This window comes from Sipha flava, unplaced genomic scaffold (genome assembly GCF_003268045.1).
Source record: "Sipha flava isolate LNK unplaced genomic scaffold, YSA_version1 42_pilon_pilon, whole genome shotgun sequence".
Taxonomy (NCBI): Eukaryota; Metazoa; Arthropoda; class Insecta; order Hemiptera; family Aphididae; genus Sipha; species Sipha flava.
In genome coordinates this window covers 136,324-148,644 of record NW_020273159.1, presented here as the reverse complement: position 1 = coordinate 148,644, position 12,321 = coordinate 136,324, and the positions used below count along the sequence as shown (strand labels likewise).

Genomic DNA, 12,321 nt, shown 5'->3' with positions numbered 1-12,321 from the left:
ACCACATAAAAATTCCTCATATGCCTCGTTTAATATATATAAGTATTCAGAATTTATAATTGTTAATTTAGTATTAATTGTGTTACGACAGTCATACGATTATAACCTTTTGGAGATTATTATTAATGTGTACTTGATTGATTTGTAAATGAGTGCAAGACAAAATAAAAATTATACATCATCGTCAATCAGATTTTACTCGTACTATAATAATCAAACGATTATGATCATTGTTTATAATAGTTATTATTTATGAATGATAAAAACATGCTATCTATAATTTTAAAATTAAAACCTAATAAATTGTTATAAACTGTATATTGACATACCGATGAAATATTAACGACTGCCATGAATACAATACATTAATAATATTATAAATAAGTTCTAAAACATATGCGGGCACTATTAATTATTCTTAAATACAAATTTGTTTTCCCATAACATAATATTTTTAATTTTGTTTTGTTTTATTATTACGCGTTCCCATAAAAATATTACTTATACATTTAATTCACTTAAAAACACGTGTTGTTTCGTTTAATGGAAAATATTAAATTGTTTTTTAAAATTATTGATTATGAAAATGTCAGTAAACCGTGTACAGTCGTCAAGGTCTAAACAATTAAAGTTTAACCATTGATTATTATTAATGGTAATTTATGGGAAAAGTAATATCATAAGTATCTAATATATGGAAATTTTTTTACGCAAAGATGCTCTATACGAATTAAGGTAGTAATTTGTGTAAAACATACCAAGACGTATATAATTATTATTTATTTTATATAAGTGACATTTAATTTTCCATGTTTTCTGTTCAATTATTGTACATTAAATATAACACACATCAATGTATAATTCACGTTCATTTAAGCAGAGAAAAACACGTACAAATATATTGAAACTTTAAAAGTGCAAATAAAATAACTGTGCTGGTATATATTTTTTTTTTGGAACAATTAAATAAATATTTGTCTGAACATTCCTGCGGTATTTTCGATGTAATAATCTAGTATTCAAATGACGCGTCTTAACATAGAAAATTATTAATTTTATCAAAATAAATATTAACAGAAATGCTTTGAGTGAAGGAATTTAAAATCATTCTTCGACCGACTTATGAATTTATCGCGTGAATGTTTTGGTATTTTCACTAACCGCAAATAATGTTACTGCAATAACGAAATAACGACGTAAATCGCACACATTCCTACTTATTCGATTAAAAATTTAAAACCGTATACGAGTTATCGTAATAAAATTAAAATGTTTTCAAACTAAACTTTTCCACAACGGTAATTTGAGAAACATAGAAATATATTTCATATAATTGTTAATATGATTGGAAATCATATTTTTTACACTACATACGTCTTACTTTGAAATGACGTTTACCAATGATTAAACAGGTCATTAAAAAATTAACAGACACGTAATATAAAGCAATGATATTTGTGTTCATTTTATAAACGAACCCAGAGAAATGTGTTCGTCTATTTTCCAGCGATCTTCGGAGATTCGTTGAGATATTTTTTACATAAAATTCCGCGTTCCACGTACACACAGATACTCACACACACACTACAGGTCATCGCCGCCCGATCTCTTTGGCTAGACGGATCGTCTACGTCTTCTCCGCTATTTACTCTTTCTTTACCATATCGACCGACATTGTGTTGCCGTCGAATCTATTGTCGGCAACACCGTGGTTGAGCTTCCGTCTATTTTATTATTATAATGTGTTACGTGCGATTTCGTTACAAATAATACTCTGTCGTCGCAAGACATTTTCCCGTAAAAAAAAAACACGATATATTACATTTAATATAACTATAATTGTTAACAATTATATAACGTGTATTATATATGGTTGTCAACACGGGGTAAAAGCGCAAATATGAACCCTTTTCATAAGGGGACCAATGTTCTACGATTTCAGTATAACTGTGTACTAATTGCGTCAAAATGCCTAGACCAGAACCGGGCCGAAATTTCACGGTCGTGGGTAGTTATAATTTAATCATATTATATGCAATGATGTACATTGATGATATCAAATTTTTTTAGATACGTTATCATTTTATGAGCGTTTCGTTTTATGCGTGCAACATCTGAACGTATTTAACGTGAAAACGAACGACCGATGGTCATACATATTAATTCCGAAACATAACGCATATGATGAATGAATTGTTATCGTAAAGAAAATCGATCTTTTTTCCGTGGTTAACGCAGTAGTTCAAATGATATTTCTCTTAAAACCCTCAAAACACGTCTTAAACGTGTTTAATCAACGTTAAAATCGAATGTGATGGGAAAAAAAACTAAATCGTATGAATTCATATATCACATTATTGTTTCATATCGCTTAAAAACTATATACAAATGTCTAGCTTATAATTTTTTCATTCCAGTGAAATGCAAGGATACATGTTACCTTTTTTCGTTCTTTATCTTTAATTACGTTATTAAATACAATCAGTTTATTTCAAAATAAAATACGTTTTTACATTATAAAATATAAATATTTTATCGTAGGTATATATCGAAGTTTAAATGGATGGTTTTGAATCGTATCCCTGCAATATTATGATTTACAAATAAATAAATTATTATTATTATGCTACTCATAGCGAATGATTAATATTCACAACAAGATTTAATCAGAAAATCAAATGTTGTTGTGTCATAAATTAATATTATTATACCATTGATATTAATTTCATAACATAATCTAATTAGGCAACATGTATACATATTAAATGATGAGTGTAAAAGATAAATATATTTACCACCTGCTGTAATTTAATACAAAGTTCATAATATATTGGTAGACCAAAACCTATTACCATAATATATTACATATTTTAAAATACTTATTTATAAAATTATGCAAATCGTACGACTTTACATGTATTTAAAACATAATTAAAGTAATAATTTTATTTCAATTATAAATATAACCAGGCAAACATTTATCATTATGCAAAGTAGCTTCGTTAAAATTAAGAGACAATAGTTTTTTTGTAAGTTTTTATGTATAACAAAAATCGATAAATACGCTAGATCAAAATGATACTTCTACCATTTTAGTTGAATGATATTTTTGTCAACTAACAATATATGTTTTTGTATTTTCATAACTAAAAATATTAAATCTAAACTTAAATCAAATAAGTACTATATTTTAAATTAAAATTAATTGCATTGATATTCATTGGTTTGGTAGCTTAAATAAACATTATAAATTATACTGTAAATGCATTGTTTCAATAGTTTACGAAGAAAATGTATAAATATTATAGAAATTAATGAAATAAAAAAAAATTCCAAACACAACATGTAAATCGTAAACAATACTAAGGAACAAGGACAGTTTTATAGTTTTAATAACAATAAATTATATGTGAGCAAACAAAGAACATTATATTTTTGAACAAGAGTGTTTTATGAACTTTTAAACGTCCTTACTCGTTTGAGAAGTATTAAAAAATATATATATAAATGTTTTATAATCTAATATAATAATCGTGTTTGTGTACATAAATATTCACGTATGGTTACGTACAGTCGCACTCTCGGCAAGTCCGTCAAAACGGCAATTGGAATTAAATATGAAAAATTAATGTGTCTGGCAAACCAGACGGCGGCGTTGACACTGTATTCGTCATAATTAAATCTATTGTTCGATAAGAGCTCATTAGAATAGCGAGGGGCAAAAGCAGAAATAATTATAGTAAAACATAAAAAAAAAAAACTCTTTTGAATATTATATGCGTGAATTGTCGTTTACGAATAAGAAACACAGAACGCGTATTGTGATAACCGCAAACAGCGTCAGAATGAGAGTGCGTCGGGCTACTACAATATAGGTGTTCACTGCACACACGGGCGTGTAATTCTTGTACCGAGACACTAATGATTTATACGCGCGGTAAATAAGCTTCTATTAATGTGCACGCGGAGAAACAAGAATGCTGCTCACGGTAACAAATTATTCGTTTATAATGTTCTGAAATTCGTTACAATAATATCGGATAATGTGGCGGGGAATGAGGAATACGTTCGGCCGGAGACACGACTCTCCGAGTGTAAATGTAAATATTGTGATTTTTAACATCCTGAGTGAAACCCGCGAACGAGACGGTAGGTTATTTTTCGCGAAACCTACAAGTACATATTTACTCGTCGAGGCGGCGAACTAAAAAAACATAAGTTTTTACGATAGTCCGTTAACTATAACATTGATATCCGTTATTATATCAGTAATTTTAAATGGTTCGAGAACGGAACGTAAATGGAAATTTACATTGAACTATAAAATAAATTAATTGTTTTCTAACTGTTGGACGGTATAAAAAACCAATGTGAAAATGTTGAAAATAATAATAAAATAATAAAATAATAAACAATAATAAAAATCACGGTCATAATGTAAATGTAAGGGTCACAGAGTTGTATTTCTGTGCGTGTCTCGACTTACAAGTTTTCTCGGATGATTTGACCGAATAAATATCAACTGAACTACGGAAAAACTAAAACCATATTTCAGGAAAGTCTTTTGAAATGTAAGTACAAATAGAACCTGTGCTAGTCGTCCAAAATACGAGTTTTTTTATTTCAAACAATTATAAGTTATCTACATTACATTAGAATAGTCTTATTGAAACTGTCAATAATTGTATGTAAACGATTGATTATTGAATATGACCCGCGTGCGACTAAACGAATTGATAACCACCCCTCACCCAGTAATCATATCACTAAGGTACTATCCTTAACGGAAACTATCGTCCGACTCTTTTTTTGACAATTCTTCGATTTCGAGACGACTATAACACACCACGAATACCAAGATAATACGCATTTTACGGTCTCTGCGAAAGTGAAATATTCAAACAATCACGCGTGCATTAACGATTGCGATTTTCTAAGCACGGCGTAACAGCTTAAGATATATATATATATGTATAAGAATGGTTAGCGGCCGTAACAATTCTATTGCATCGACTTAATGCAGGAATTCGTTTCCAGAAGAAAGCTATGAGGTCTTGTGATGTACCTACATATCTACATATTACAACCATGCGTAATATAATAATAATAATAATTTATAGTCAATAAAAGTTATACAATGCCACCGATCTTCTTTTAAACGTTGCATTTTCTAGTGCTTGACGCACATTTAAGTCAGCAAAGCAATTCGATTCTCAATGATGAAAAATACAGTCCTCTATTCGGACAACTATTCTCCCATCCTACAATACTTTATCTAATCCTAGTAGTTTAACCTCGCACTGCTCTCAAAAAATATATTTTGTATCTATAAATTAAAATTAATTTCAAATAAATCGGCAATAAAAACAACGTTATACGAAATACATATATATATATATATACATATACATTACATTACATAGTGTAACTTGTAATATTATAGTTCAAGATTTTTTTTCTAAATATTACTATTCAATTTTTTATTCTAATTGATTTTTGTTTTAAAAATTTCAATTTTTTTTTTTTTCATGTTCTGATGTTAAATATTTGAAAACCCATTTATATAAATATCAAACTAAATAGTTATTAGTTATAGAATTAGTTATATTCTTTTAGTATTATATCTAAAAAAAATCTAGGACGCCTATGCTTATTGTACCGTTGTGTTTATTGAGTATTTTTACACGAACTTTTTTTTTTCGAGCTTGTTGAAATATTTTGGAATCCGTGCTCCAAACATACAGTATTATGACAGCACATTTTGGCACATCATTCAAAAAAAATTTGACTGTAATACAAACTATAACATGACGTCAAACTATTTATATATCTTTTTGAATGTATAAGTTTCTCCCAAAATGCATTTGTAGATGGAATCTTATATGTGATCAAGTATATTATTTATGCAAACGGGTCGGTCTCCGTGGAACTTACGTTTTTTCTTTCCTCAGTGCCAATACAATGTGAGTATATCTTCAAAAGATTAAAAAAAAAAAAAAACCACCTATCACGCTGAATATGCCACAACAATCAAATACAGTAAGTGGATCGATAAAACCGAAAACTGTTAGTTAAACATACGTAAATATAATACGCGTAATTGTCGATATTTTTACAGAATAACGAATCATTGTTTAACTTAGATGATATCGTGCTTCGTGGATAATTAGTAGATGTATGCAATAAAAATGTTTAACGACCATATATATTATAATATATTCTCTACCCTTGATTCGTTGGCCAGAATTCGGCTCGTTGATTCAATGGCGATCTTGTGATGCACGGAAATTAAATTTTACACCCATTAAATATTAAAACGTGGGTGTATACTCGGCGCATTTTACGTTCGCTTTACCTGTATAATGAAAACAGGACTTTTGATGTATGCAAATTTATGTATGAAAAAAAAATATCTCCTGTTGTGAATCATGAATTCGAAAAGAAAAATCTGATCAAGTCTACAACACACCAAGATTATGTGTCATACACAGTGTTTATAAAATTACGAAGCATACAGTAATTAAATAGTAGACGAGAGACTGCTGCAGTCTACGGCAATTTGTTTCAAATTAAATGCCTTAACTTTGAAATTGACAATACACTGCAGTACATGAGAATTCACTATGACGTTTTAATTGGTACTTAGGTACCACGTTTGAACTCTATTTATGAAGAATAATGATTCAAAAAAATAAAAAATTTATTTGTGATAAGAAACTTTTATTTTTTTTTAAACATTGTTTCGGATTGTTAAAACTGTCGCTGCAATCAAAAACATTGATAACATAGACACATCATTTTCAATGTTTTATTGATATTTTAATTTACATTAACTATCGTAAAAAACAACACCGAGGAAACTAAAAGGGAAATGTTTATTTTGTATGTTGTAAATATATCGTAATGGGGAGTGTATGTTACATCGCGACCATTTTACACAGTTTTAATATAAAAAAAACATATGAAATTCAAGGACCGTGGTGAATAATCTGTCAAAGAGTAGATAATTATTAAAATATTATATTATCATTCGATACGTAGAAATTATGTCTTAAAAACCATTTTATTAATGTATTGATTTTTTTTTTCGCAAAACATTCAGCGATCGTTTTCAACTCTTATTGTCAGTTACAGGCAGCATACAAGAATACATACAGGAATGCACACCAAAAACAAATTGTTCTAATAGTTCTTGGCTCGGATGAAGATGATTGATGTCGCATTTACTACTCGCAATCGATTTCGATAAATTATGAGTAATTAAATGAAATCCAAAAATAGGAAGCATCGTTTGAAATCCATTGAACTTAAACACACCATTTCTCATCCATCAACATACGATGTACATAAGTTTTAACATAATTTAAATTTCTCGTGCCGAATTCACTCTTAGTAACTAACAAGCGAGGCAATTTTTCATACACCTCACACACCTTTTGGGCCCACCGCAGAAAAAACGTCAATGGGGATTATTTAAAAATCTCGTGGTCGGTCTCGTATATTATAACGACCGAATCAATCATTCGTGTGCTTGCGCGAGCGATTGGACAAATAATGGGCGATCCGATCGCTCCGTGATCGGTCTGAAAACGTTCCGATAAAGAAGGACGACGTACGGGCGGCGGAGGCGATTGCCACTATACAGTAATCAGTCAAAAGGATTTGACTCGCATCGCCGTCGTTTCGGTCTCGGGAGGAGACGCGATGCGAAATCGACTAAAAACGTGATAATAATCGCCGACGGAATACCGTTAATGGCACCGCACCGGGCAAGGTCATATACCGATTTACGAACGCTCGCGCATCCGTGCGCTAATAATAATAATAATAATTCGCGTCTTCGCTGAAGCGTAATAAAATAAATGGTGAAAAATCAACGGGGAAAAAAAAAAAAATCGAGTAAATCGACCGGTCCTAAAGCGATGGTCGCACGTTTTTTTTTTTCAATTTTTTTTTTTTTTTTTCCTTTTTCATTATTATTCTTATTATTATTTTTATTTTCGAGCGTTGTCGTGTGCGCGCACGATACACGCGACGGACGGACGGCGGTTTACACGTGAAATGCGGAACCGCCGGCGAACGTTTTCGTGATTGCGTAACAATAACAATGCACGGTACACGTCTAGGCGAGTCGGTCTGGCAGCAGTGGATCCGTGCGCGCGCGTACTTACGACGTACGGTAACTTCCGAGAAGTACGACACGGCTCGCGGTGACGCGACACGATCGCAGACAACGGAGGTGTGCGTAACAACGAGGAAATTACCCGGGTCCGGATTCTTTGCGCGCGTCGTCACGCGCGTTAGTGATAACCAGGGGCGGATTGACCTATCGGGAAATCGGGAATCTTCCCGATGGGCCGGTCCTTGTTCGGGCCGCTCTATATTACATTATATGATTATCGAAAAAAAAAAAAAAAATTATTTTATAAGATAAATAAAAATCATTAAAAAAATATATATATATATATATATAAAAGATGCATTAAGATCAAACTTCGAGTTCGAGTTGGAACTGATGAATCGTGTGACTTATCCAAAACTATTATGGTAAAGTTATTGTAGATTTTACTAATTTAGGGGCGAAACCAAACGAATTTTGAAATCGATGCAAAACAAAGCATTTTTCGGCAGGGGAAGGGGTAAAACAGTTTAATTCGCGGTTCATATGCCGGTTTGTTTCATATTTCCTGGGCCGAAAATAATTGCCGATCCGCCCCTGGCGATACCCCCCGGACGCGTAGAGGACTGTCAATTTTCAATATTTTAATACACTAGAACTATCGTACACCGTGCTGTGCCGGCCACCGGTGATACGTAATCTCGTGTTCGAGTAAAGGAAAACGATTTCCGTCATCGATTCTCGGGTGCGAATAATTATCGTACTGCACGTCGTGCACCGAAAGAAACTTAAACATCCGATCGTGTGATGATAAATCTGCGAGCGAATTCCATCGTTACCACCAAAGTTAATTCTCGTTGTTCCCGTTTGACCCACTGGAAACAAGCTAAGACTGTTATTGTTATTATTTCTGTTATTACGGTGGTTTTCACTAATTTTTTTTTCTTCGGACTACCATCATACGGTCTTATTAAGACGTGATTAGACCACCGCCAGATTATATCCCGCTGTACACTATTTTTGTTGATGTATTCCTTATGGAACGATAAAAATTAACAATAACAATTTTCACATTGGATCAAACAAATATCTTATAATGTTTAGAAATTCGACTCTATAGAAACGTATTTATTTAACGTGTTATCTTATTATCTATGTTATTTAAATAACTCCGATTATTTTGTCTATAATGTATACAAGATAAATCGAAATTTCACTGTCTAGCATTATAAGAGATTTGCTTAGTGATAATTAGTACTGTGATTTGAAAATGTATTATTGTTTACAGACGATATTACAAAAATCATGTTACCGATCATATTTAATTATTTTTATTTAACATATTATGATAAAGTAGGTACCTTTTTGTTTAATATTTACATTTTATTTAATTTTATTAAAATTCGATCGCCGTTGGACTATTGCAAACAAAAAAATTTCTTTTGACTAATGAATTTTTTTCTATTTTGTTTAAAATATGTACAAGTACATGGGCTGATATATCCGTATTTATTAGTTTATCAATTTAGTAGATTACAAACAAAACGTACAAGTTTTAAGTCATCAAACGCTGAAATGCCTGATGCGCTATTATTTAAGAATTAATAGATAAACTCTGAAAAATGCCATGAAAACAGCAAAATATGCATTAAAAATACATATAAAGTTAAATTTTTTATAAAGTGCAAACAAAAAAATACAAAATTACAAAACTACATTAAATTAATCAGTATCACTTGAAATACATTTTCTGCTTACGTACCTACATGTTGGGACATAAGAAAAAAAGATGCAATTGCATTAACGTCCCAGCCAGTAATAATATATGCACTATTGATGCGTATTGCAAAATAAAAACATAATAAGCATTTAACAGGGAATGATTTTCGTTCGAATTTCGATTGGCCGTAGGATAATACTCTAGCATTTGCAATTTTGTCACATCGAAAACACGGTTTATATTTTTTTATAAAATCCTAGTCAAAGGGTTTTTAAAATGTGTTATGTTCTAAACATCAACTGGAATGCAGAGGTTAAAATAAACATTATATAATATATAATTTATCGTCGAGCATCAAGTCGATAATTTATGGTCTTCCAATATAAAAAGATGATAATAATGAAATACCGTAGACAACAGGGCAAAGTTATTCTTTAACGTTTTTATAGATGAAAAGTCAACACGGTAAATGGGAATTTTTTTAAATATAATATTTATATAATTTCAATAAGACAAGTTGATTTTAATTTTAGTTTTTTTTTTTTTCATAGATATTTAATCGAAATAATTTTTTCAAAATTATATCTGAAATTAAGCTGTTTAATTGATTATTTGTTTTGAACTTGAAAATATTTCGTTTTATTTTTCGAAACACCGGTGTTTCAAATTATTTATTTGTTTAATTACATTCGAATGAGACGGAAAGTAAAAAAAAAATTGCATAACATTTGCTTCGGAGTTTAATGAATGAATACAATTTACAGGAAAAAAAATAACCTACTTAAAATATAATTCCGATAGCATTAACGAACGATAATGGCTATTACGAGTCCAGCACGATTTAAAAATAAATTACACAAGCATTATAATATGATATGTAGGTAGTAAAAACACGTATTATTATATAGCATACAAATTATATGGGAAATTCTAATAATGAAACCGTGTGTACCGCGATACTAACTGAGATATACTCGTAATATTGTATGATTACGATTTGTCAAAAACTATTCGGAATGAAATAAAGTGGTTTGTATCACGCCAAACGAATTTTGTTGCTCACCGTTCCACAAAGAACTTTTGGATGAACGTTTGTGTTTCGAGTAAACGCTGATGCTATTACCTGTGTAATACGGTAGTACACTTGGAAAGATAAGATTCGTTTCGAAATTCGCTAGCGCGCTACGGGCAAAGTTGGGCAAAAACAAATCAAAATAAAGAATAAAAAATAAAAGCACGAATAACTAATTTATTTATGAATAAAGAATAATTTTTTATTCTGAATAATTGTGGTGTACTGAATAAATTTATTCGTTAAAATCACGAATGATATTAATTATTTTTTTAACTTGTGTATTATACTAATCCCAATCATATGGGCGTGAATTGTGTCCTATCAAGACCTAAATTTTGGTAACTAAACAGGTTACTAGCAGAAATCTATTATAAAAATGTTATCACCTTTGGCGTTTTTAAATTAATCTTTATGGGTATACCGGTAAATTACCAAACAAATTTTTACGTAAATTTCACATAATTTAACACTTTAATAATAATTAATGATTAAATAATAATTCAAGTAATAACAAAAATAATAACAATTTGTAGTAGTAATTATAACAATTATCGTTGTAGTAACTATAATAACGTATGTGTATCAAGAATAATAACATATTTACATATTATATATATATTATTTAACTCTAAATAATAAGTCTATTATTATTATACATCGTTATTTAGGATTCAAATTTATTATTTATATGATTATATGGAATAACGAATAATGAATAAAAATAAAAATCAATAATAAAACTAAGAATAAATCAATGAAAAATAATTTTTTATTCGACTAATGCCCAACTCTGGCTACGGGTTAAATTGCGCAACATAATAGTATACATAATATACGTACAATAACATTATATGTTTAACACGCATTAGGTACGCTGCGTACGAAAAAATATAATTAATGAATTCGGTGTGTGCATTTTACACGAATCTTTAAGGTACATCGTTAAAATTATATTTCATTTTTCTCGTCGACCACAAACCGTCGTACGCATCGTACGCGTGTCGCAATATGTAATTTGTAGACAAGAGGCCTTCTCCTAGGTAAATGTGCATTGTAAACAAATTAATGACGAAAAGAAGAAAATAAAACATCGAGTATGTGCAATGTTTCACTATTATAAATGCAGCGTTGCCTTGCACTACATTATTGCAAGCCGTCTATTTAGCCTTGCCCGTCGCTATGTTATTATAACTGCATTGCTGCAGTAATTCCCTGCCGATAGTAATATAAAATCAAAATATGAAAGGTGACCATTTATCGGTTAAAGTATTGATTTTACCGTCACTTTTAAACTCGAGTAATTGTCTAATTCACCGGCCAGCGGACTTAACCGTTGTGAACAATCGTTGTATTATTAACTTTTCAAAGGTAATGAACGAAAAATAATCAACCGAGTAAAAGCAAACG

The 12,321-nt window shown here is 30.5% G+C and overlaps 1 protein-coding gene across 6 annotated transcripts in view; it reads right to left on the bottom strand.

The window, feature by feature from the left end:
* The window catches only part of LOC112689254 (follistatin-A), a 78,022-nt gene that overhangs the window by 48,342 nt on the left and 17,359 nt on the right, over window positions 1-12,321 (bottom strand). The window lies entirely within an intron of this gene.